The sequence below is a fragment of the Vicugna pacos genome, chromosome 9, assembly GCF_048564905.1.
Source record: "Vicugna pacos chromosome 9, VicPac4, whole genome shotgun sequence".
Classification (NCBI taxonomy): domain Eukaryota; kingdom Metazoa; phylum Chordata; class Mammalia; order Artiodactyla; family Camelidae; genus Vicugna; species Vicugna pacos.
In genome coordinates this window covers 32,023,134-32,049,030 of record NC_132995.1, presented here as the reverse complement: position 1 = coordinate 32,049,030, position 25,897 = coordinate 32,023,134, and the positions used below count along the sequence as shown (strand labels likewise).

Below are 25,897 nucleotides of genomic sequence, written 5' to 3'. Positions count from 1 at the left end.
CATGTAGAAATCCTGCTACAGTGCACCAGATGCAGATCCTCTATTCTCTGATTTTATATGTCTAGGAAAGTACATTAATGAACAGGAATGGTGACTTCTACTCTTGGACAGCTGGAAATGTGAAGTTCGTTTTAAAGTACCCAAGTGTAACTCTGTGTATTGAAAATAACACTGAATTTTGAATAAAGCTAATCTACTTCTATAGGACAGCATTAGAAAGATCCTAGAAGCTCCAGGGAATACAAATTTTGGTAAATACAACCCAGACTTGGAAAGGTAGGGAGAAATAGCCAGAGATCATCCAGGTGCGTGGCCAATAAGAATGCAATGGAGGGTTTTTCTGGCAGAACTATGGGAAAACCCATGGTCTGATGAGGCAGCATCATGAAGTGTGATGAGGGGGCTCCCTTCCCCACCCCAGAAATGTTCACTGGTCTTATATTCTGCTCTCCTCTTAGCCGTATTCTACACAGCTCATTACCTCATGTACTCTACTATCTGCACTGCTAAGCTCTCCCAGAGAAGGAGGCAAAACCTTCCCTCCAGGGAGGTCACCTAGGATTGCAGTGCTTTGCTTCATGCAAGCATCCCTCCAGGGAAGAAGCCTTCACTCTCCCTGCTGTGTGGATAGATTGAGGAGCCCCCGAGGCTTGGCAGCAGGTCAGTGCCAAGCCAAGCTTCCAGACCCAGACGGAGGTGCAGATTTCTATCTGAACTAATTCCTCTTTCAGAAGAGCATTCATGGCCTCTTGTTTATTATTTGAACTTAATCCTCATGGATCACAATTTTTTTCAGTGGATCCATCTAGCAAAACATGGGGTTCAGGGGCTCTTGGTCCTTGACTGGCTCACAGAACTACAGAACTCTGACAAGATCAGCCCTCTCACTACAGATGAGGAGCCAGGTCTAGAGAAAGTCAAGTGACCAGCCAAGGTCAAGTGTCCGGTTGGTGAAAGCACTGGACTAGAAGTAAGGTTACCAGTCTTCATGCAGGGTTCTTGCAACCATACTAACACATTTTTATTAGCAATAGGAAAATTTGCTCAGAACAACTCATAAACCCCTAGAACAGAGATCTTAGATGTCATAGGTAAAAGAGAGTATAGAGATCATGTAGCATAGTCCTCTGAAAGAAGCTTTAGAGTTTTTAAAGTACCTTCTCCCTTTAGTATATTTAAAATAATGTCTGGCTTGTCCCAGCCATGAATTTGAGATGTGTTCTACTGGACATTCCTGCATGTGCACCTGTGTGCCTAGGGGTGATGTCATCTTGGCCTCTTGAAGATTTTAAGAGGATGCTTCCTCTCAGATTTTATTTTGTAGTAAGAATAACTTGTGGTGGTTTTGGTTTTCCTTGTCTTTTGAGCTGGGGGAGTCAGCCAGGAGGCCACTGTCTCTTGATTTTCTATGTGGTCATTATTTGTACTCCATTCAGACCACAGTGAAGACCACTGGATCGTAAATGATCCCCCAGGGACTGATCGTGTGGTCATCTGTGGGGAGGGAAAGGGGAGCTATTCAGGCAATTAACACTGAAATATTTCTCCTGAAAGCTCTCATGCTTGTGACTTCACCACTGGAAGACTGCCATGTTTTCTATTTTAAGGTCCCATGTTCTTTATATCGCTCTGCTGCTCCTCCTTATTCTACCCTGTAGTGTGGAGAGTAGAGATGAAGATAATGGGTTCTGAAGTTGGGCTGCCCGACTTAAATCCTGGCTTTGCATTGACTAACTTGGGGCTTATGGGCAAATGTATTAATATTTCTGTGTTTGTTTCCTATCTGTAAAGTGATTTGACAACTTTATCTAACTCAAATGATTGATGTGAAGACTAACTAGATAGCATATAGACATATACCTACAGTGGCCACTTTGTGAATATTAGCTGTTACTATTAATGTCTCCTGCTTGTGTAGCCCAGCATTATGGAAAGAACACTGGATTGATGGGTCAGGAGGCATAGGATCTCGTCCAGGCTCTCACTTTTACATAGCTGCATGAACTTGGGACAGTCACATGATCCCACTTACAGAGTGCAAGATATGAAAGCAAGTATTTGATCCAGCCTCCTCATTTCATGAATGAAATTGAACCTGGAGTGAGGAAGAGGCTCACCCAAAGTCCACAAGGAATTAATGCCCAGGCAAGGATCAGCTAGTACCGACTCTCTTGACTTCTAGCCCAGAGTTCTTCACATCATTAGTTTGGGGACCAAAGATCTTGCCAAGTGTCCCCAACTTTGCTGAACACCTGAGGACTTTGGGGTTGGCAAGCAAATGGTTCCTAACAAGCTGTCTTTGGGTTGTGGCCATCCCCGAAGCAGCAGCCAATGCATTCTAATATGTTATAGGTGGTAAAAGTGTTGGAAGTAAGAGTGATGCCTTTAAGAAACTACTGAGTGAAAGCCACTGCACTTACGGGGGTCCCAGAAAGACTCATTCCAGGCCAACAGGATAAACTTGGGCAGGTCTTAAGAGCCCAGAGGCTTAGTAGTCAACCACATTTCTTCTTTTCCTTTCTTGGCTTCTGCCAGAGAAACTCACCATGACTGTGTCTCTGTCTTAAGCTGTGGATGTCTCCTTTAGAACACTTACTATAGGCTCCTGGCAACCCTTTCCTTCTCTCTTCTGACATTCACTCAGATCCTGGGAGTATAGGTTGATACTATCCACTCTTGGGTATATGGCTTTGACCTGCAAGATCCTCTTTTCTGTTCTGCACCCAGGCCACAACAGACACTCCACAAAGCCAGTCCTCTGCTCTTTATTCTAAATATATCCCAGGCTTCTGGCTCTGGGTCATTACATATATTATGTCTCTCCATTGATTCTTGCTGAATCCTGTCAGATTAACTATTACACTTCTATGAAGCCCACAATGGTCCTGCTACTCAGAAGTGGTCTCTTATTCCTTAGAACTTTCAAAGCACATACTGACTGTAATTAATGGTTTCCACATGAACATAAAAGTCCTAATCTCTCTTTACAAGCTCCTTAAGAATGACATCTTTTATCCCCCAAAGCATTTAGCAGAGTTCCTTGCTCATTGTAGGAACTCAGACTTGCTTGGCCAAGTGTTGACTGGTTAGCAGGGTTGGAGTAAGGGGCTCCAGCCTTAATAAAAAGGTTATTCCTTCGTAATGAAAAGTGCTTTTTCCCTGGGTGTTATTGTGAGTCTTTGGCAAGTCAGTTATAGTCATTTGAAGGCTCCTTGAAGCTTTGGCAATGCCCAGTCATGTTGACAATTCTACTTTATAGAAATCTGGAGTGATGCATTTTTTTTAACTAACGTCAATTAAAATTAATTTTGCTCTTCTTTTTCTGTTGGCAAAAATTGGCCACCCCAGATGGACGAGCAAAACAAACTAACATACTTTAAAAATGCAAGTAGAAGTTTAAGGACATCAAAAGGCGTGATGAGTGATGGAGTTCTGACACTTTCACTCACTCACTACGCATTCACTCAGTCAGCAAACAGATTCATGCAGTTTGATTTCCTGCATCCCAGAAGGAAACATAGTTGTGTTATTCTATTTATGCAGAGTTCTGTACAGAGTTCTATATAGCCCTCTGCTAAAGCCCTGTGTTTCTGAAATTGTTTGCTAAAATAATGGTCGGATGTAGTTTGTGTTCACAAAGTCAAACTCAGTGTTTCCCTAGGATCAAATACTCCGCAACGAATTTTATCCCCAAATTTGGGAAAAAAATGAGAAGAATGCAAAGATTAATCCTTGGAAGCCATTCAGGAAGCCTTTTCTCCTCCATTTTGTTTGCTTTTTAAATTTTGTATTCAGAGAACAATAGGTGAGCCCTTCTGTGAATAATTAAAACACATGTAAATTGAAATTCTTGGGCCAGTAATTAAATTGAGGAGCTCACTGGATGATGTTTACTTTTTAGCTCTTAGATTGTGTGTTCAATTCCTCTTAAAGCTGCGCTTTTCTTTTTTTCAATCACAGAGATTAAAGCAGCCTGAATTTTACAATAGCATCTTGTGAAAGAAAGGAGTTGGGGGAAAGCCACAGAGGTTTTAGTAAATAATGCGCTTTGATGTCTCCAACTTGAAATCCACATTTTGAGAGCCCTGATGTATCTAATAGTATTTGGAATAAAATTTTGAGTCCCCAAACTGGGGCCATTTACAGAGAAACATGCCTGTGAAAAGTGGATGTTAACATTCATCTCACATCTTACTACTGCCTTACAGTAAAATGCTTCCATTCTTCTCTGTGAAGTTTGTGTGGTGTATGTGTCACACACACGTGATATGTCCACTCTTCTTTTTGACTGCTGTCCACAAAGTTACTTGAGGCTCTGGGCAATTCATTGTGGGGGGATAGTTAAGAAAAAGTAGAAGTAGAAAAAGATTTTCCAGGAATACATTGTTTTCTTTAAAACCATGGAACCATTCCAAGAGCCCGTCTTTTGACCATCAGAAATACCTGTGAGACCTAACCATTGTTAGGGACTTATGACTTTAGCCTTCTGAAATCTATTGGCCCTGTTAGCCTTTGGGAGCAGGTGCTGTGGTGCCGTTTTAAAAATGTCACGGCCCTTTGACCATATTCACAGGCTCCTGGGCAGCAAGCAGCTTCAAAGTCCAATAAATATTAAAACACAAGAATGACTTTTCTGCTAAAATATCATGACAAAATTCTCTTTGTCCTTGCCTTGGAGTCCCTTAGATCATATAGGCCATGAGCATTCAGCAGGGTCTCAGTAACTTGTTTCTTCCGCTATCGCATTGTGTTTACGGTGTCATGAGTGGTTACCATGGAGGTTATTGTCATGATGTGGGAGATGTGTGAATTCAGGTGTGGAGAAACTCAGCAGTGAAAGTTGGGTCTTTGAGAAAAAGAGGCAAACCCCCTTTCATTTCAACTTCCTTAGTAAAAAAAGGGTGAAACAGGAAAAAAAAAGGCGGGGAGGGAATGTAAATATAATAACTAAAAATTATCATATTCTGAACTGCATGTGTTTTATGCTTTGCATGACATGTTGGAAAATCTTCCATTTATTTATTTATATTTTGATCACATCGAGTATGGTGTTAAAAGTAACTTTCATGTTCTTTCTTGGAGGAAAAAAATATGGCTTGTGATAGTAGAAGAGACTACTATATTTAACAAGTTTAACAGAGAAGTCTTTTGAATGATACACCAGGAAGCTCAAAGATAATATGTTTTTGCCCAGTTGGAGGAAAAAGAAAAAGGGGCTGCTGCAATCTGCAAAACACTACAAAAGAAGATAGAGCCAAGCTAACAATGTAGCCAGACAGGCTTGCTGCTGGCATTTGACAAGCTACGAAAATGAGACTGCAGAAATCCACAGGGAATTATTTTCCTTTCATGTTAATGAAGTACCATACATTTCTTTCTTGGGATGAGGGGTGGTGGGGGTGAGGGTCCGGGTGCTGCCTAGCAAGTATTTCAAGGAAATGATCCAGAATCCCCTGCCTCTGGCTTGGCATAATCAATGTCATTACTGCTTGTTTGGAAGCTTTGTCTTTTCTTGGAGAGGACCCAGGGCTGGCAGACTCAAGTACTCAGTGTGGTGGCTGGTGAAAGAGGGACCCTGCCGAGGCAAGTGCAGGGAGGCTGAGTGCCCTTGAGCACTGCATTCTGAGTAAGAGACTTGAGTTCCAGTCCCAGCTTTGCCACTGTGGATTTTCCAAAGCCCTTAACTGCTCTGTTTTCTCATCCTATTAATTATATGAGACTTATAAAAATGAATGTATTTGTATAAAATACGTATTTTTTGGCATGTTGTAAATGCAAAGGATGAGACATTATTTAGGATTCCACGTCAGCACAAAGATATTTGTTTTCTTGTCCAACGGCATTCTTTGTGGACCTGTAGGATGTAAGTGGGTATTCTGGTGAGCACTGATGCTGGTACCTAACTCTCCATGGCATTGCTTTGGGGAAGAGAGGATGTAATAGGATCCTCTGGAGAAACAGAACCAATAGGATATCTGTCTGTCTGTCTGTCTGTCTATCTATTTTTCTTTCTATCTAAAATGAGATTTATTATGAGGAATTGGCTCCTGCAGTTATAGAGGCTGAGAAGTCCCACAATCTGCTGTCTGCAAGCCAGAGACTCAGAAAAGCCAGTGGTGTAATTCAGTCTGAGTCGGAATGCCGAGAAACAGAGGAGCTGGTAAATCTCAGTCTGAGAGCAGAAGATGAGATGAGATGTACTAGCTTAAGTCGTGAGGCAGGAAAAGGGGGCAAATTCCTTCTTCCTCCACCTTTTGTTCTATTCATGTGCTCAATGGATTGGGTGATGCCTACTCGCATTGGGGAGGGCAGCCTACTTTGCTGAGTTCACTGAGTCTAGTGCTAATTTCATCTGGACGCACCCTCACAGACACACCCGGAAATAATGTTTAATCTGGGCACCCTGAAGCCCACTCAAGTTGACACATAAAATTAACCACCACAACGGGTGATGTCCCTAGGCAATGCTCAGCTACCACAGGGTCAAATATGAACTCCTTAGCCTGGTGTTTGGGTCCTTCCATAACCACTCCACAACCAAACCCCTCAATCTCATTTCCTTACTCCTCAGGAGCACTTTTGCTTTGGTCAAACCTGATTTGTCACTGGACATGCTTCTGGCCTTTCTTGCAGGTGTTTCTTCATTCCTTCATTCTACCTGTTCCCTGGCTCAACCGTCTTATACTGATCCCTCCCTGTGAATAACACTTGTTACCGGTGTCACATATACATTGTGTAGGGTGTGCACTGCACAAGGACATCTGGCCAGGGCAGGGCCAAGTCACAAAACCCACTAAGGGGCTGTGTCTGTTTGGAGGAAGGGTACCTTTTCCTAATTTGAAAAAAGACTTTGGAGACTGTAGGGTAGCTCTGCATGTACTGATAAAGTTAACTTTTCTTCTTTGTTTGTCCTATATTTTCATGTGACTCTAAGCTCCTTAAGGACTCAAGCTTTGATTTGTTTCTTATAGATACGTGAAATGAGGCACAACTTTTTTTTTTGCGGCGCCATGCTAAACTTAATTTTTTTTTCTTCTAGTTTTATCGAGATATAATTGACATAAGCACTGTAATAAGTTAAGGTATACAGCATAATGATTTGACTTACAGACATGATTACATGAGATGATGACCACAATAAGCTTAGTGAATATCATCATCTCATATAGATACAAAATTAAAAATTTGTAATGAGAACTTTTTGGATGTACTTTTGTAACAACTGTGTTTTGAATTCTAATCAGTGCACTAGGTTCTGAGTAAGAAATTGTACTAGATGCTCTTTGAAGGCAGAGCTTACTCATTACTTGTCAATGCCTTGTATATAAGAAGAGAAAATGCCTCCCCAACAAATATCTGATTGTCCCCTTATCTACAGTGATAGTGGGAAAACATCAATACCATTTTCTTTCAAAAATTCTTTAGTACCTATCTTGGTTTCTTGGAAGTAGAGGTAAGGAATAGGACCATTTCCACCTGAGGGCTCTGAGACTGGTTTTTAGCTCAGGCTCTTGCGTCTGGCCTGTGTTCTCTCTTACTTCCAGAGTGACACTGCACTGGGGCTTTGTGCTGGGCCAACAAAGTGGGCATGTAGCTTACTGCTCACTCAAGAGCCAGGATCTGCTCTGTATGCTGAGGATGTCAGGAGGAGAGCCAGGAGTCTCTGTCCCCAAGGTGTCGCTGGATCCTTAGTGGGGAAGACACATAAGTGAGTGGCCACAAAATGATACAAGGGGCCCTGTAGCAACAGGAGCAGGTACAGAGGCCTGAGGGTCACCGTGCACCAGCGAGACCTTGTCTCCTGGTGTGGGGGCAGGCACAGCTGGAGTGACTATAGAAGGTGACCGCAAGTGATGACGTAAAGCAGTTTCACTCATGTCCACATTGTCCGTTATGGTCTGAGTGCAGATGGCTCTCGAAATGTACATCTCCATCCCAGACCCAGCTATCACTGATCTTTCCACTTGGAGGCCTCAAAGACTCCCTAAACCCATTATGTCTTAAACCGACTTCAGGATCTTTTTACCCAAATCTGGCCACCTTCTGGTGCTCCATCATTCCAGATGGCACGGCCCACCCATCTGGTTGGGTAAACTCAGGCTTGGTCAGTTCACTTGCTTGGCTCACTCTCCACTTCAAGCTCCTAGCCCAAGTTTACATCTGTATCCCTTGCCTGAGATGGATGCAGTTCCCTCCTTACTGGGCCCCCATCCCCTTCTCCTCACAGCAGCTGGAGTGAGCATTTCAAAATGCAAATCTGATTATGCCCCACGTTCCCCAAATTCCCCTCCTCCACTTCTTAAAACCTCTTAATGCTTTCTCATTTCGCTAAGGATAAAGACCCATGTCCTCAGTAGAGCTTCTAAAGACCCTTCATAAACTGTCCCCCGGCGACTTCCCTGTCTCCATCTCTGACCAGCACCCCCACCTCTGTTTATTGGCACTGGCCTTCTTTCTGCTCCTCGCAGGCCCCAGGCCCAAGTGGCTCCCTTAGCCTGGAATCCGCTCTTCTGTTGCTGCCTCCACTCCCACCCTATTTGCCTAGTTCAGCCCTTCTCATTTTTCAGATATCAGCTTAAGTGTCACTTCTCAGGGGAACTTTCTCTGATGGCCCTCCCCCTGCCCTAGACTGCTTCAGCCCTTCCTCCTTGTACATCTCAGCACATTTCCTTATCAAATATCAGTTTCTAACCATACATGTACTTTTGTGGCTGTTTGATTAATGTCTGTTTTCCCTGGAAGTGTGTAAGCTCTGGGATGCCTGGCTGGTTTTGCCCTCTCCTACACTGCTCGTGCCCAACACACTGCCTGATACACCTTACACTCTCAATTAATCATGCATTGGATGAACAAATGCACGAAGGCCACCCTGTGGGACTGCAGTGTAGGCTACATGGGAGGAAGTAACCAGAGGTGAGGTTGAGTCAAGATATTGTCCCTGAGGCATGGGGGCACTGTGCAGCCTGGGACACAAGGATGTGACAGACCAAGAGCTGTGTTTTAGAGCAGTAGCTCTGGGAGGGGTATAGCGCGGATTGCAGAGAGTCATGAAACTAGGGAGACATGTTAAGATGCATCTGATTAAGATGACCTGAATTGAGGCTGTGAAAGGAAAAAGGAGAGATGGGAGCAAATGCTTCTAGTACTTCCCATTTCCATTTTCACCCATAGTGGATCAAGGGGCTTTACATGATTTCACATTTTTAACCTGCCTGACCCGATGGTTGCCGATGTGCAGGGATGAGTGAGGGGTTTGGAAATTGGTAGGGTAGTGGGCAGTGTGGCAGGTCATGAATCTGTGTCTCCCTCCTTTCCCAGGCACAGGTGGCTTGTGGAAGGCTGAGAGGAGTGGGCCTTCTTAGACCTGCTGCCCTGAGCTGGTGGTGAGTTGGTGTGTGATGGGACATGAAGCCTAGGGAACCTCCTTTTGGGGTAAACCTATCTGGTCCCCAACTTCCTTTCCTGATCTGAGAAGTCTATCATGGAAACCCATCTTAACTGAGACCCTGAGTGTCTTATAATGAATGGGAAGAGTAGTCTTGGGGCCTGGGAGACCTGGGCTTGGGGCCACACCTCTTATTTTGCTTAATCTTTTCTATGGTCCCTGTGGTCCTGAATCACAATGACAGCAGTAGGATGATGTAATGAATTGCTCTACTGTTCCACCACTGTTGAATTGGATAGAAAGCAAAACTTGATGCCACTAAATTTTAACTTTTTCAAATGTCTTTTATGGATCCAGCATCCTCTTCTAGCATCTGTGACCAGTGTAATAATACTGTTGTCTTAACAGTATTCATGGCTAATGTATCACATGTCATTTGATATCTTTTAACTACAGGCAAGGCTGCAACATTTGGCTGTGCCAGTTGTACATTGCCCAGTTCTGGCTGGTGCCCCTCATGTAAACTCCTGCAAGATGGCACCCCTGACCATGAAGTGTGCGAGGCAGGCACTTACCTTATTTTGCTGGCTGAGAATAGTGACATGCCTTGTTCAGTGTCATGTGATTAGTAAATGCTGGCTCTGAAGCTAGGGCCCAGATTCTGAGTCTAAATCGAGTCTTAATTTTGCTGCACTTTATGGCCTCCTGGCTGATCAGCACTTGAGTAAATGAGTGAATGGGGGAAGATAAAAGACTCCACTCAGGAACCAAATGGGCGCACAAGGTCTGTGATTTGTTCCAAAGGTCCTTGAGACCTGCCGTCAGCAGAACCAGCTGCCCTAATCTACAGTCCATCTGCCTGGACCTCATCCATTCTCAATGTAGACTTTGCCCACACAGTGGGCCCCAGATGACACGGCCTTGGGTGTTTTTCTAACTCCCTTCCTAAACCCCTTGTAACACAAGCCCACACCTCTCCTGCCTGTCCTGTTCCCTAAGGGCCTCACTTCCATAATGTATTCATTAATAAAATGGAAGATTATGATTTCAAGGGAGGTGTCAATGATAAAACAGCCTTTAAAACACAAAAGAATTACTCTGTAAGGGTGGAATTCCTGGCTGGCTGGGAGAGTTGTGAATCTGTGGGTCTTTTACATGACAGAGCAGGAAAGGATCTTAACAGTCACATAATGCGGTGAGGAAAGTGAAATCACGTCATGCGGTTGCGGAAGCCAAGGCCTCAAGAGTTAGTGGATTGGCTGGGGCTGGAACCCAGAGGTTCTTCCATTATACCATGTTTTCTCGGGCCATTTTAAGTTGGGGTCTTTCCTGACACCTTTTTTACCTCACATGACTGAGGGCAGCCCTATTTTCAGACCATCTGTGGCCCTTCAGTGTTTGGGGCAGCAGGAGGGCCGTGTCAAGGAGACAGGGAGCTCGGTCAGCGGTGTCCTGGACCCTGGCGTGACCCCAGGATCTGTGCTTTTAAATGCCATTATGAAATGCAGTCTGTCTAGAGCTCAGTGCCTCTTCCCATCAGACTAATGCAGCCGTGGTGGAGGGCGGGGTGGTGACTGGCTGCCTGGCAATCTCCCCTGGAGCCCAGGAGAGGGATTACCCTTGCTCAGGCAGCCTCATCACCGTAATAAAAATGGGAGTTATGTTTATCGACTCATCAGGACTGCCCATTTAGACGATTACCCCATTTCCAATCCCATTTCTAGAGAAAAGAGGATTGCCGGACCCTTCCTCCCACCCCTGGCAGGGCCCTGTTTATCAGTGATTTCATGGGGGGGATGTGTTGAAGGTAGGCACACAGCAGGCTGAGAGCTTTGCCCTCTTTGTCTTTCAGAGCTGGTAAGCCACAGTGGGATGGCCATCCCCTGAGACATAGGAGAGGAGGAGAAACAGTCCAGCAGGGGCCTGGAGATGCTGGCTGGCGTCACTAATTTCCTGCAGGAGATTGTGCCAGCTGAGTGCACGTCACCCTTCTCTTCCCCCTCCTTCTTCCATGTGCTGCTAAACTAAAGCCACCCTTGGGCTGTGCTCATTTAAATGGAGTTATTTAACCTCATCTCTGTGGAACCCAGGTATGAAGCAGGATTATCTATTTGAAACAAGATGGGGAGGAGATGAGACAGAAAGATCCCTGAGCAGCTGGATTACACGTTACAAAGTTTCTCTTTCCACACAGAGGAGCCTTTTGGGCCTTTGCTTGGAGATGGTTGACTCTTAACACATAGCTCTAATTAGCTTGGTAAACTGCTTTCTGATACCTAAACAAATTGGTAGTGGAGGTTAAAGGTGGGGAAAGACTGTCACAGGCTAGAGCCAACTGTTAAGACCTAGACTGAGGAGGTGACGTCTGCGGGGACAACTGTGTCTGGGAATCCTGCTCAAAGGGGGATGTTGGATGAATGGGTCCAAAGATCCCTTCCAACTTTTTGGTTCATGGCTTTGAATGTGTCTGGTTTGACTGTGATGGGGAGGGCCAGACAGGAGGGGAAAGGGGTCATCAGTGGGCAGCTGGTACCAGCAGGAAATGTGGCTTTGTGCTTTGGGGAGGCCCGGAGTTTTGGTGCACAGAAGTCCTTGGCTGCTTTTGCTGGGGTCCTCCAGACACAGCTTCTGCTCTTTACCTTCCTTTAATCTTTGCCCACCACAGTGAGTGCTGGTGGATGTTTCTAGATAGAATTCTGTGGGGTGTTGGAGTGTAATGGATAGACTTGGGTGTGGGGTGAGACAGGCATGTGTTCAGATCCTGCTCTGCACTAAGCTAGCCGGGCGACTCTGGTAAAACCATCCAGCCTCAGTTTCCTCACCTGTGTATCTACTATATAAATTATGCATTATGTACCTTCCTGTCTGTGGTCCTTCACTAGCTCTTCCCTTCCAGGCAAGGGCCTCTGGGAGGCCCAGTAAAATTTGAGTTTCAGGCAAACAACAGATTATCATTTAGTGTGGTTATGCTCCCAATACTAAAAACAAAACCTAGTTGTTTATCTGAAATTCAGATTTAATTTGGAATCCTGTATTTTCAAGTAAACTTTTATTTTAGAATGATTTTAGATTTATAGAAAAGTTATGACGACAGTACAGAGAGTTACCCTATACATTAACATCTTACGTCAGTATGATACATTTGTCACAATTATGAGCTAATGTTGATATATTCTCATTAACTGAAAATCTGTACTTTATTGGGTTTCCTCAGTTTTCACCTAATGTCCTTTCCTGTTCCAGGATCCCATCCAAGATAGCACACCCCATTTAGTTGTCATACTTCCTTAGACTCCTCCTGGCTGTGACAGTTTGTCAGACATTCCTTGTTTTTGATGATCGTGACAATTTTGAGGAGTACTGGTCAGGTGTTTTGTACACTGTCCCTCACCTTGGGTCTCTCTGATGTTTTCCTTATGATTAGACTGGGGTAATATGTTTTGGGCAGGAGGACCACAGAGGTCAAGTGCCATATTTGGTCTATCACGTTAAGGGTACATGCAGGTCCACTTGACTTACTGCTGTTGATGTTGACCCTGATCACCTGGCTGGGCTAGTGTTCACCAGGTTTAGATCCTGCGTTTTTGTTTGCTATACTTAGTAACTCCATTCCAGGCATAGGAATCCTTTGTGACCGGGCAAATGGCTTACTGCTATTGCCGTGTTCTGCTCCAACTTTAGGAACTGCTGTTAATTCCCCTAATGAACCTCTCTTTGTCTGTCTCCCTGCCAGGCCTTAGCTCTTACTCTTTCCTCTACCTGGAGTGTTCTACTCACACACATAACCTCCTTCCTCTGCCAAGGCCAGGTTAGGTGCTGGCTCTCTGCTCTGGACCCATGCTTGGGTGGTACTGGTCCCTCAGTGGTTATGATCTGTTTACATATCTGTCTCCTTGATCCCAGTGCATCCCTAACATCTCACACAGTGCCTGTTGGAACTTAATAAATAATTGTAGATTGAGTGAATGGTTATTCTAGACAATCCAGATAAAGCTTCTTAGCACAGTGCTTGCCTTGTGAACACTGGATATCAGTAAATGCCTGTCTCTGTCTCTTTCAATGTAGAGAAAATAATCTTCCCTAGATCTGAGCAACTACACTAAGTTTGTGCTTGCCCGACATCCCCAACACACGCCCCTACCTGGAGACGAGATTCTGGAGCAGTGGTCTCCTAGGATTCTCTGAGAGCCAGATGCCTGCGTCAAAGCGTCAAGGGGGCCACTTGATGACAGAGACGTTGGGCTAAGTAGGCTACTCTCGGTCAATTTGCAAATTAAAAAGGCATCCTCTCTCAACAGAGAACTACAAATTCTGAACCCTTTGGCCCAAATCTCCCTAATCAGACCCCCTGACCCTTTGTTAATTAGTGAAAGGGACCCACCTCACTCTTTTTGTGGCCCCGACACAGCACATATGTGAACAATGCTTATACCTCGTGTTGCTTGTCTTTGATGATGGTATACTGGTATGTTTATGTGTATGTTAATATGTTCTTTTGACTCATCCAGTGTAGCCATGACCCCATTCCGGAGATCCACAGGAAGGAGGCACCTTGTATTGTGGTCCCCGGAATCTGTGATCAACCACAGGACTTGTCATAATGTCTGTCATTTATTATCTCCTTTGCACCAGGTGCTTCATCCACCTTGCCTCTAATCCTTCTTGATAACCCTGCAAGTTAAGAATTATTATTTCCATATTACAAATGAGGAAACTAAGGTTTTGGGTGCTTTAAAAATTTCCCGAAGTTAGTTTGTAGAAGAGCTAGGCTTGGAGCTAAGTCTGTGGACTTCAGAGTCTGAACTCCATCCACTGGGGCTGGCTGTCTCTCTTATGGTTCAGAAAGTTCTATAAGACAGAGTCAGCATCTCCCAAAGGCTTGTGTTCATCAGAATGGTTCTTTGGTCTGCTCTTCCCTTTGTATCCCCAGGTCCACTCTGTAGAGCATGCGTCCATCAATCCATGTCTACACCTGCAGGAGCCTCCTTCATGGGTTCCCAGTTTCGGATTTCCCACCCACAGCTAGATCACTCCCATCTGCCATTGCCCTACTCAGAACTTACTTACAAGAATGTCCATTTTCAGCCTTATATACTCTCTATATTCTGCTCCTTTCCCATATCTAACTTCATCTGAATTAGCCGCAGACTTCTGTATGGCCACACTGGAGGCCATTCACTTCATTGTGCCAAGCCTTCCCTCCACGCCTCAGAGTCTCTGTTTCCTTTTGGATCCCTGGACAGGTTCCCCCTGAAAGGTATACTAACTAGTCCCTCATCCACCTACCTTTCCTCAGATCTCCACAGCCCCTGGGGATGCAAGGTATAAACCAGTGCTGAATGCCCTTCTGGCTTGTGTGTGATTACAGGGAGCGCCTCTGTATTCTGGATCCAGTTTCCCCATCTGAACTGCAGTCTCCTGTGGGACAAAAACCTCTTTATTAAAAAGTCAACTTTCTTCAGGTATAATATGTACATAATAAAATGCACCTGTTTAAAATGTTCTCTTTAATCAATTTTGACAAATGTACACACCCATGTAATCACCACCACACTTGTGTCTGCGTCCTTTTTGCTCAGCATAGCCTTTTAGAGATTCTTCCATATTGTGTGTATCAATAGTTCATGATTTTTTGTTGCTGAATAAGTATGCCATTGTATAGCTATACCACAACTTATTTATAATTTGGGGTTGTTTCCAATTTCTGGTTATTGTGAATATATGTGTTCATGCACAAGTCTTCATGTGGACATTTTTTTATTTTCTTGGATGTATACTTAGGAGTGAAATTTCTAGGTCATATAGTAAGTGTATGTTTAATTTTATTTGAAACCGACAGATTGTTTCCCAAAGTGATTGCTCTATTTTACACCTTCACCAGTAGTGTGAAAGTTCCAGTTGCTTCATATCCTCACCAATACTTAGCACAGTCAGTCTTTTACATTTTAGTGAGCGTATAATGGCAGGACTAGTTGGCACCAGTTATTCCATCATGGCCAAGAGCAGAGTTCTAGGAGGCATTTTATGAACTTCCTCTTTAGTTGTCACAGAGTTGACTAAGCACTGAGCACAAAACAGTATTAGAGAAATCCCATGGGTCTGCCTACTGGGATGACATTGGGACAGGGGATTTTTGAAGGCTCAAAGCCCCTTGAGAGGTCCAAAGCCTTGGACCCCCTTCTTTGGGAATAGGATGTCATAGCTGTAAGGCATTGGAGATCATTCTTCTCTTCTGTGAACTTCATGGCCACAGACTCTGTCGTCATGTCTGGGAACCATCATAAAGATTCACACAAGGGCAAATTAATGAGGAGCTCAGTCACTCATGTGGCTGACTGTCTCCAGGTGTAAGCAGTGCTTGTAAGCCTCTAAATTTATTCTGTCTGCAGGTCACAAATGGCTCAGCAGTCCCGCAGAAAGTTTGGCCAAAATATCATATTTAATACTCACAACCCTGAATGGTACAGATTTTCACTGTCCCCATTTTACCAATGAAGAAACTGAGACCAGGAGACTGTAAATGAGCCATAGTAACCCACCTAGTAAATGGTCAAGCCATGACTGAACCAAACAGCCTTGTTCCAAAATCTGTTCTCTTAGTCATTGCACCAAAGTGGTTCCCAGTCCAGAGGGAGAGACAGGCAGGAAACCAAGAATTCTACAAATAATTATCTCATTACCATGGCAATAGATGCTGTAAAGGAGAAGTGTAAGGAGCTTTGTCTAAGATAGCTGGGAGACTCAGTTGGGGAAGGATATGTTTCCCTGAAGAAGTGTCCTTTATGCTGAGCCCTGTGGGGGCCTGTTCATGACATCGGCAAGTGGGAGGGATGGTGGTGGGGAAACAAGTGTCCATCATAGATCCAGGGATATCAGGCTGTTGCCATCCCCTCCACACCCCACAAATGGCCAGCCACCTGTTTCCCTTAATGCTCAGTGTGATGTGGTCCCCTTTAGCGTGATTCTTTTCCATGATGTTAACTGTAAGGAAGTTGCTTTGATTGCTCTCATGCCTTGGACTGGGGATTGGCAAACTTTTTCTGTGAAGGGCCACATAGTAGATATTTTAGGCTGTGCTGGCCAGTTGGTCTGTTGCAACTATTTAACTGTACAGCAGTGGCGCAAAACAGCCTTAGATGATACATATATGAATGAGTGTGGCCGTAAACTCATTCCATTAAAACCTTATTACCTCCCGACACTGAAATTTGAACTTCATATACTTTTTACATGTCAAGAAATATTATTCTCCTTTTGATTCTTTCAACCATTTAAAGATGTGAAAACCATTCTTAGCTCGTGGCTGGCCATATAAAACAGGTTGGGGGCTGGATTTGGTAGCTGCATATGGCCAGCAGTGCCCCAGACCATATTCCCAGCTGCCCTTGCAGACATCACTCTCCCACGCCTGCTCGATAAGTCCCCCAAAAGGAACATCTCCAAAAGTCAAGCTCATCACCCCAGTGAAATCAACTCTTTCTCCTGATGCTCTGACTTCTGTTAATGACCTGAGATGTCTGTTCCTCTGGGAATGGTGGGACAGAAAAAAAAAATCACAGGAACCCCTGTTCTGGCCATGCCAGGCTGTTGTAACCTTTCAAACCTGCCGGACACATTCCTGCATTTGCTCAGCTTCTGCCCCGCCTCTCTCCTCCTCTTCACCACCAAGCTGCCCCTAAGACTGTGTCTACTCCCTGTCGCTGTTTCCTCACCTCCCACTCCTCACCCCCTACAATCTGGCTTCCACTCCATTGCTGCACAAAAACAGCTCCCACAAAGGTCACCAGTGACTTCAGTGCTGCTAAATCCAAAGGACATTCTTCAGTTCTCATCTTACTTGCAATTGACCCCGTTGACCACTCTCTCCTTCTGGAAATCCTCTCTCTGACTTTGGCCCTTTCTGTTTCTCCTTTGTGCTCCTTTCCTCTTCTACCTGGCCCTGACCTGCTGGAATTCGTTCAGGCTCAGTTCAGGCTCACTCCAGGGCCTGTTCATCTTCTCCCTTGAGCTCCCTTCCTTGGGTGATCATGCACCTATTGCTTCTCTCTCCTGAGCTGCAGCCCATCTATCCAGCTTTCTACCTGACTTCTCTTAGATATCTGAAGGCACCTTGAAGAATCATCCACTTATCCAACTATCCACTCAATTAACAAGTGGTTACTGAGCACCTGCTATCTGTCAGACACCGTACCAGTTGCCAAGGACACAAATGTTGAGTAAAAAGAGACAGAGTTCTCCTCTTGAGGGGCTTGCGGTCTACTGGAGGAGGCACATATTGACCATACCTTCACACTTTGGATTCCCCACGGCTAGTCTCTCTCTGCCACAGTGGCCTTTTCCCATTGTCCTTACCTAGGATCAGCACTGCCATCTGTCCAGTTCTGAAACCTAGAGGTATCCTCGATGCCTCCCTCTCCCTTACCAAAGCCCCACAGTCTACCTTCCAGTCCTGCTGACTTACCCCTACGTATCTCCTGACATCATTTCTCCCCATTGTCACTGCTGCTTTCCCAGTCCCAGTTACCACCATATCCCTTGCTGGACCATTAGTTTATTCACTGTGGCCCTAATCCAGTCTCCACATTTCAGCTAAATGATCTGTCCAAAATAAAACTCTCATCATGCCACCTCCTACCTCCCCTCACTATAAATGGCACCAATTAAAATATTTTTAAGACTGTCTAATTAAAGTATTCTAAGAATATTTCTTGGAATAAAGGGCAGGAGTTTCTCACCAAGACCGCCAAGACTCTACATGCCCCTGCCTCTGGCCTCGTCTCCGCTCTTCCCCTACATCACATTCCAGCTTCCCTGGACTGTTCCAGCCCCTTGTTCTCATCATGTGCTTTTCCACCTTGAATCGTGCCATGCTCTCAGTTGGGAATGCTGCCGTCCCCTCTCTCTGCCTGATGTCTCTCGCTCCCCCTTCAGATCTTGGTTCTGCCATCACTTCACAGGAAGTCCTTCCCTAACTTCTCTGTCTGGTCAGATGTTCCTGTTAGAGCCTCAGACCAAACTTTGGACCACCCTCATGGCATTGTCACACTGCAACTTACTTCTGAAGGTTTCATGCTTTGGTTAATGTTTGGCTCCCCAAGGCTCTCAAGGGTAGGAATTCTGTCTCTTTACTCAAAATGTTGTCAACAACTAGCACAGTGCTTGACAGAAAGTAAGTCACTAACAGTAACTGTTTATTGGGTGGATAGTTGGATGGATGGATGAATGCCTTTACTCTGCTTCAAGCGTTTTTCCTATCCACCCTTCAAAGTCAGCTCAAACACCACCTCCTGCAGAAAGCCTTTCCTGATATTCTTGGTGGAAGAATTTTTTCTTCTTTTTCACATATGCTCTGCGTGTAACTCTGCTACAGTGTTGGTTGCCTTTTACCTTTTGCCTGTTACTGTGTTCACAGCTGTTGTTCCCATGGTCTGGGTGTTTCCAGAGACCCAGGACCAATCTTGCTCATCTTCGCATCTCTCACTTGGTATGGTGCCTTGGACATGAGGGGTGCTCAATAAATACTGGGGGGATTGATTTCTTTATGTAGTCCAAGTTATTCTAACCCTGACAATGATCCAGCCTCGGAACATGATGTCATAACCACAGAGGGAGGCTGAGTAAGGGGAACTCTATGCCACTTCCCCTCTTGTCATTTCACTGCTCCTCTTGCCCTGGAAGTTACTAGCCACCCAAAAGGCTTCTCTCTCCCAAGCTCACTTGAAGACTTAAAGCAAAATTTCTGTCCTCACTCACTGTTACTTTTCTGAGTTGTTGGTGGTTCAGCAAGTTTATTTACTACCTAGGGATCCATTTCATTCTGCCCACTGATTTGTTACATTTAATTTTTCTAAGAGTTCCCTTACCTGTATGTTTTCTTTTTTAAATCAGAGCTGTGTAGAGCTGTGTTTACATGGTCTTAATTACTTCCTAACTGTGTATATCCATCCCTCTCCCTTAATTTTTCTTTCTAAAGTCTGATGACTAAAATGGGAATACCATAACTCAGTTTCCTTTCTTTCCCGTTTGTGATGAAAAGGGACTTTAAAAGTTGGAATAGCTCATACCTATCCCTGAAGTTATAACTTCATTTTTAAAATTTACAACATGATTTTATTTTAGCACCCCAGTGTTTTGTGATCCCAATTAAATTATTTTATTACCAATTCCTACTTGGTTTCTGTTCCTTCCTTTCTTATGTACCATGAGCTCCAATCTGTCTGGCATTTTGGGAGAGTAGTGTGTTCTGTTTAATTGAATATTTTGGTTAGCTGAATTACAGTTAATGGATATATATGGACCCCCAACTTTTATAAAAATTAAAAGCACAGTAATATTTCCTTCACTGTATTGCTAGACTAATTATTTAAAACACAAATGATGCTTTCTATATGCCAAATACTCTCAAGGGCTTAATACATGTTTCCTCATTTAATTCTGACAGAAATCCTCTGAACTGGCTTGGATGAGGTAACCACTGCACAGAGATGCTGAGTAACCTGCCTAAGGCCACAGGGCTAGGAGTGATAGAATCAGGATTCCTGACTCCAAAGGTCTCCAGCTCTCACGATGAAATTCTTGGTTTACTTTTCTCTGATGATCCAGAGGGCTCCTCTCTTAGGTCCTCCAGGCTGTCATGAGGACATCACTTATCACTATGCCATGACCCAGATGGTGTAGGGGCTTTTACTGGATTGTTCTGCCTTCTTTTTTGCCCTCTGGTCTCCACAGGGGCTTTGAAACCCATGCATTATAAATAGGTTCTGAGATTCTGGACCCAAAGGACTGTGGGAATGGAGAAGTTGGTGCATTAAGTGTTGATTTTAAATCTTAGTTCAAATCCCTTTAAAAAAAATCTAAGAAACTCAGGCTACACCTGATATGGGGCCCCAGATTAATCAATCCATCAACAAATCTTTATTAAATGCCACTAAATGCAAGTTCCCGTGCTCAGTGCTGTGGGCAGCTATCCGAGCAGCTCTGGCTTTTACGGTAGAATTGTGATTTGCAGCTTCTGATGAAAAGAACTATTTATGGCATGCCAGAGCTTATGGGGCTTATGGCTGTTAAGTCTGTTTAAGCCTGCAACTGAGATTGAGGGCTTTTTCTTGAGGAAAGCAGAAAACAAAACCAAGGACCCATCCCTCTGTTTGGAAGTATGTAAGTTGAGCTCTCGTGTTATGAAACAGTGGGAAGTGAACTGAAATTGGCTTCCCTGGGAAAAACAATAAACAGGAGGCCACTTGAGCTCACTGTTTCTGCAGGGAGGGTAAGGACGAGATTTAAAAAGGAAAAAAAAAAAAAGCCCAACATTTTCATGATATGTCTCGAGTATGCCTATTTTCCCTTTAAATGACTCTGAACTTATCTTGCCATTTGAAAATGTTAACTTTGGAAAGGGCAGCTAGCAGAGGGATATGTGGACTGATGGAGAGTGTGAGGATTGTGGGGTGGGGAGGAGAAGGAGGTAATGAATTGTCAACACTCTTAGAGCTGCGTGGAAACATGGTGTTGGATGGTACCGAGCAAGTTTCAAAGATGATAGGTGGGAGTGAGGGTCTGGGGGCATTGCACATGCAGAGAGAACTGGAAAAGGCCAGAGGGACATTTCACTAGAGACCCAACTGAAGGTTTGCAGAGCTGCTGGCCTGGCTGGCAGCAGAGTGGCACCATGGGGGAGAACCTGGTGAGGTGTAGGACTTTTTTTTCCCTTTGTGACCCTACATCTCTAAAGAGGGATCTGTGGATAAGCATGAGGAGCTGTGCACTGCTCTGCCTCCAGCTGAGCCGAGCAATGGCTATTCCTACAGCTTCATGGTGTTGTTGGAGCTCAGCTGGTATGTGCTGGAGCTAGACTGCTTATGTCCAAATCCTTACTAGCCATGTGACTAGGGGCGAATGACTGAATCTCTTGTGCTTTAGTCTATTCATCTGTAAAATGGGTATACTGATGACCCCTACTGCAGAGGGATTTGAGGCAGATTAAATGAGACAGGAGGTGCGATCTGCCTAGAACAGTGCTTGGCAAGCACTTAAACAAGTGAGCTGCTACTGTTGTTGTTGTTGTTATTACAAAGTTCTCTGCAGTGTGGCTGTGGGGGACAGATTTGGAGGACGAGGGCTAGGCAGGTTTCAGGACTTTTAGTTACCTGAGAGAAGTTATAAGACACTAGATAGGACTGGACAAAATGATACAAAGGCTCCCTGGGATCTTGGTGGATGATGATGATGATAATAATGATGGTGATGATTGTCATTTCACTTGTCTTTTGGGGAAGTATCGCCATGATCTTTGATCATGAAAGACAACCATATATAACAGTGTATTTATACATTGAGAAATCAAGAAGAAGAGCAAAGAGATTTCAACTTCTGGTAGAGTGGTCTAAATGTAGGTAATTTCAGCCACTCATTTCAAACTGCTTTTATCTTCATGCAAACAAAGATGGGGGAAAGAAAACGGAATGCCACAGGTAGCATTGCTGGAGAGTGATTATGAGCAAGAAGAGTAGGGGTTGAAATCTGAAAGACTTATTAGAGTACTTCAAATTCACATGTCTTGGTGCCCAAGGCTTGGATAAGTAAGAGCGATGTGCTGTCAATGTAAATATATATTTGAATGGTCATCATATCACATCAGCATGAAGTGTGCTGGGCTGGTGAGTGCTCAGTGTCCATAAAGCCCCTCAGTAGTCAAGGGAGAGGTTTGAGGAGCAGCTAAAGTGGTCTGTTACTGCATGGAGAATGGGGTGTACTTCTCTGAGGACAAATTTCCTAGGACTTTGCTGACAGGTCAGGATGGATACTAGGCAGGACAAGTTCAGTCTGTGTATGGAGCTGGAAGCGCTGGCTGACTTCAGCTGATGGGTAGGGAAGAGCTCTGAGGAGCCTCCAGGCTCTTCTTCCAGGGTCCTCAGAGCCCACATGTGGTTGGCCATACCCTTGCAGAGATGGTATTATGGAGGCAGCCAGCTCTGAGAAGCCAGAGAGCTGTGTTGCACTTGGAGGAGAAAGCTGGAGCCTCCATGGGGACTTAGAACATGTCCTAGCCAGATCAGAAAGGAGGCATCCAGATTCTGGCCAGGCTGTCCCCACAGAAGCTCGGGGGAGCTGTAGCCTCAGGAAGAAGTGGAGGCTGATATGGAAACAGGCCTGCCAGGAGATGACCTTGCAACATCCATAGCACCCACGTCCTTACTTCTGGCAATAGAACCTGGTCTAGGATGATGGTTATTCAGAGACCCAGAGAATGGAGCCTCAGACTGTAGTTAGTACTGACACTAATTTGTATGGTCTGTTTGTTCATTGTATAACTTTTATACGATGCTTTGTGACCATGGCATCTGGAAATGGGAAGCATCTTTGATCATGCTTCATTTATAGTCACTACCTCTGATGTTATGATGCTCTGGAGTTGTTCAGTGCACAACCTGTACATCCTTACGTGGTAGTGACCCTGGTCCTATGGGAAATTCTTATATTTTGGGCAGAAGTTTAATAAATTAAACCTAAATATAGAAAATAGAAATGTAACACCCATTATTTTCTCTCCCTCTTCAGAAAGACTCTGAAAGTTTCCAAAACAACCAGTTCTGCTCTCTATTCGCATCAATGAGTGGAAACCCACTATTTGTTTAGTTTATGTTTAAAGTGAATTTTTTGGGTGGGGGAATTTTATAATCATCTCTCCTGTAATTGATATCTCAAGGGAGGTAGCTTACCCCTGTAGAAATTTCCACATTCGGCCACTGCTCTGTCCACAGTGCTCGCTGACTCTTCCTACAGGTTGACAGGGTTCTGGGAGTCTCTCCATTTGGACCTGTCTATTGTGGGGGCACGGCAGTCTCAGAGTGGCCCTGATACGGCAGCTTGTGGTCAAGTAATTCACTGTGGCCTTACTTTATGGCAGTGTTGCCAGTTCTACTTAACATTACTCCAATAAAATGTGTAGTAGGTCTATATAGTTCAGATGAAATTTGGCCCGCACTGGACTTTCTCAACAGTAAGTACAGTAGGAAGCTGTGGCCAGGACATTTTCTTTTTTTAATCTTAGACCTTAAGCTATTAGGCTATTTATAAAAATGTCTTCAAACCAGAAACTCTCCTCTGGTTTTTCATCAGATCCCAGAAAATAGCCCCCATTACTGTGATGCTTATTCTAGAAAATTCATCCAGTTAGCATTCTGGCAAATTTGAAACACTCTGTGTTCTTTTGTCATCATGGGAACCACACCTGGACTGAGTCCCTCTCACTTGGTTTCACTTGGTCTGTCTTTCATCTCTTAAAGCCCAGCATCAGGTGAAGGCTGAGGAGGACTGTAGCAGCACCTGAAAGACCAGCATTTCCAAGCTGCTCAGCAATTCATGGTGGGGCCATAGGGCTTTGAAAGAAATCCTTGGTCCCCTCCTAGCCCTAACTTTTGATGTAAACTCAACTCCAGTCTATCCAGGGATCTGCATTTTCCTGTCTTTAAATAATAGCATGGACTTGCTGTGCAGACACTGAAACATTCATATTTGGTGCCTTTGTTTTCTTTTGTATAATTTTTTAGAAAAGAGAGGCTTGGTGGGGAGGATATAGGTCAATGGTGGAGTGCCTGCTTAGCATACACAAGGTCCTGGGTTCTATCCCCAGTACCTCTGTTAATAAATAAGTAAATAAACCTAATTACCTCCCCCCACAAAAAAAATAAACAACAGAAAAAGAGGCATTGATGCCCTCCAAAGAAAAGTGCTATAGAAATACAGGTCTTTCCTCTCATTTTCAGGAGATACATACAAGATTCTAGATACATTATTTCAGATTGCTTACTTGAAAAAAAAAAAAAAGGAAGTCTGTTAGATTTCTTTTCTGTCCTGCTCAGCTTAATTTGATCTCCTCATCAAAAAGCATTATTTTAAATCTGGTGCTGTAGGAGTTGTGCTTGAATTGGGCAGCCATTCAGAAATCACACAAACTGCCCCAAGAGGATGCATTGTCAATAGAATAGCAACCATAGAACGAATATATGAAAAGAAAAGAGGAAACCTTGTTGTCATACTGAAGTGCAGGGCAATACCTTTGGAAGCCATCATGAGTAGGATATTAGGTGGAATGTCAGATGTGTATAGTGTTTGGGGCAGAGAGGGGGATTTCTACCTCTGCTCCCTCAGCCTGGGAGGTCTGCCTAGAAGAGGTGGACATTCCCATCTCCATCTGAAGATTGCCATTTTGGACAGTGGGTTTCTCTCCCTCCTTCACCACCTTGTAGTTCAATTCCTGTAGTTTCAGATTAATCATTGTTGGGTTGAGAGCTGACATTCTGGTTACTGGACACCAGCCAAAGCTCAAGACAGCTATTTCCTCACTGTCAGGTCCTGTTGCACCTACACCGAGTTGGATATAAAAGTTCCAGCAAGTATTAATACAAGACTGATGGAGTCTTTTATTATTCTTTGGGCTAAAGTGATGGCAGTCAGAAGACATGGATAAACATGGCAGATTATGTCCTATAATCTCCACTCCCTCCCCAAGTCCCACTAAAATGAAGGCAAAGAAAAGGTATAAACCTGCAAAGACAAAGAAAAAGGGAGAGAGACTGACACCAGATAAGAAGGATCAACAATACATGAAAAATGGGGAGTTGAGTGCTGTCTTGGCAGAGTGGATAATGATGCCCACAGAGGGGAAAGCTAAGAAGAAGCAGGCCAGCTTGCATCCAAAAATAGTCAGAAGACTCAGGAATTGGAGGCACCAATCAACTCTGAAAGCTGGGAGAGGGTGGGAAGGAACATAGGAGGATAGGCTGAAGGTTTTTCTCAGGAGGTCTCTTTTCCCAATCCAGATAGCCAGACAACTGTTCCTCTTCTGCTCTAGCAGGAAATAGGAGATTTAATCCCTGGGTTATTGAACCAGAGAGAATTTAGATTGAGGGAATAGCAGGAGACAGCAGAGAATAGCCCTGAGCTAGATGGAAAATAGAGGATAAGTTCTGAGTATCCTTACTGGGTGGCTCCTAGGATGCTGACCCACATATGCCCACTCCCTCCAAACAAGGGATTAGAGCTTTCCTCCAGATACATAGACTTCCTTAAGAAGAAAGTCACAGATTCTGCCATGTGGGGCGTCCCATGATGAAATGGCTGGCCTCTGCTTGCAAGCCCCCCAGTGAAGCCACCATCCAATAAGCCTTTCACCTGGTACGGACATCCCAATCATCATTCTGTATGTATTTCCATATACAAAGAGACAGCCAAAGATGAGCAGGAATAAATTATATCCTAGACATGATAGCCTAGGACAGATGATAGATAGAGCAGTTGTGGAATAAGACCAGGATGTTATCAAGAGGAACGCAACAGAAATAAAATAGAGAATGGGGTCAGAAGATCAAATCGAGGAAATTGTGTGACAGTAGAACAAAAAGACAAAAATACAGAAAATGGAGAATATACTGCAAAACTTAGGGGATTGAACTAGGCAGTCTCACATCTGACAAGTCAACTGAAGGAGGGGTTCCTAACCTTTTTTGTGCC

The 25,897-nt window shown here is 44.2% G+C and overlaps 1 protein-coding gene and 1 long non-coding RNA gene across 11 annotated transcripts in view; one reads left to right on the top strand and one right to left on the bottom strand.

Annotated features, from left to right (window-relative positions):
- CES5A (carboxylesterase 5A) overlaps window positions 1–25,897 on the top strand; it is a 224,508-nt gene that overhangs the window by 64,944 nt on the left and 133,667 nt on the right. Inside the window, exons 4-5 of one of the 10 annotated variants that reach the window (XM_072967397.1) lie at window positions 9,319–9,383; window positions 11,238–11,475. The exons of 8 other annotated variants lie outside the window; for them this stretch is intronic. The gene's annotated coding sequence lies outside the window, so the exon portion shown is untranslated. The remainder of the gene's footprint in view (window positions 1–9,318; window positions 9,384–11,237; window positions 11,476–25,897) is intronic. One more of the 10 variants, XM_072967395.1, reaches the window with a different exon arrangement.
- Window positions 13,978–18,952, bottom strand: LOC140698130 (uncharacterized). The gene is made up of 3 exons (XR_012075645.1): window positions 18,773–18,952; window positions 14,672–14,803; window positions 13,978–14,056 (listed from the first exon to the last, which is right to left on the bottom strand). It is a non-coding gene; the product is annotated as an uncharacterized lncRNA (long non-coding RNA).